General features: G+C 37.6%; 1 non-coding gene across 1 annotated transcript; it reads right to left on the bottom strand.

Moving 5' to 3' along the window:
• Nucleotides 1–211: 211 nt before the first annotated feature.
• On the bottom strand, nucleotides 212–318 carry LOC139865150 (small nucleolar RNA R71). Its single transcript, XR_011764674.1, has one exon. It is a non-coding gene; the product is annotated as a small nucleolar RNA R71 (small nucleolar RNA).
• Between the last annotated feature and the right edge of the window lie 839 nt (nucleotides 319–1,157).

Here is a 1,157-nt window from a genome sequence, read left to right as displayed (position 1 = left end):
CAACGAACATCTTCGTACCTTTAATAGGATCTGTACACTATTCAAAATCCGAGAAGTGGAGGATGAACAGATATATCTCATGTTGTTTCCCTGGACTTTAAAGGGAAAAGCCAAAGATTGGTTAGAATCGTTACCTGAAGGGGCGATTGACACATGGGATGTCTTAGTTGAAAAATTTCTTCAAAGATTCTTTCCGGCATCTAAAGCCGTGAGACTTCAAGGAGAAATTGTTACGTTCACACAAAAGCCAAATGAAACATTATATGAGGCGTGGACAAGATTCGGAAGGATGTTGAGAGGATGTCCTCAACACGGTTTAGACACTTATCAAATAGTACAAATATTCTACCAAGGTGTCAATGTTGCTACACGAAAAGACATCGACATAACAGCTGGTGGTTCCATTATGAAGAAAACCGCAACTGAAGCTTACAAAATTATTGATAACACAGCCTCCCACTCGCATGAGTGGCACCAAGAAAAAGATATTTTTCGTTCATCTAAAGTGGCTAGAGCCGATTCTAGCCATGACTTTGATTCCGTTTCAGCAAAAATAGATGCTTTCGAAAGACGAATGGAAAAGATGAATAAAGATATTCACGCAATACGAATCAGTTGTGAGCTATGCGGTGGACCACACTTATTGAAAGATTGTCACATTGAACCAACATTGGAACAACGAGAGAATGTTTCCTATATGAACCAAAGGCCTGAAAATAATTATCAAAATAATTATCAACCGCCAAAGCTAAACTTCAATCGAAATCAAAACATTCTTTACAATCCAAAAGGACCCGAAAATAACTGGTATAACCAACAAGGTCCGAATAACCAACCAACTCAAAACAACACTTTCAATCAACAAAGACCTGGCTTATATAAACCACAACAACAAACAGAAGAGAAAAAGTCAAATATGGAAGACGTGGTATTCAAGCTAGTTGAATCTCAAACACAATTTATTGAAACTCAAACCCAAACGAACGAGAGATTTGATCAGTCATTAAGAACTCAACAAGCTTCCATTTTGAATCTAGAAAAACACGTAGGTACTCTTGCTAGCATGATGAGTGAGAGGGAACAAGGAAAGCTACCGAGTAATACTGAAGTAAATCCTCGGAATGAAAATGTTAATATGGTTTCAACGAATTCTGAAA

This window comes from Rutidosis leptorrhynchoides, chromosome 8, assembly GCF_046630445.1.
Source record: "Rutidosis leptorrhynchoides isolate AG116_Rl617_1_P2 chromosome 8, CSIRO_AGI_Rlap_v1, whole genome shotgun sequence".
NCBI classification, from domain to species: Eukaryota; Viridiplantae; Streptophyta; class Magnoliopsida; order Asterales; family Asteraceae; genus Rutidosis; species Rutidosis leptorrhynchoides.
This window is presented reverse-complemented; position numbering and strand designations above follow the sequence as displayed.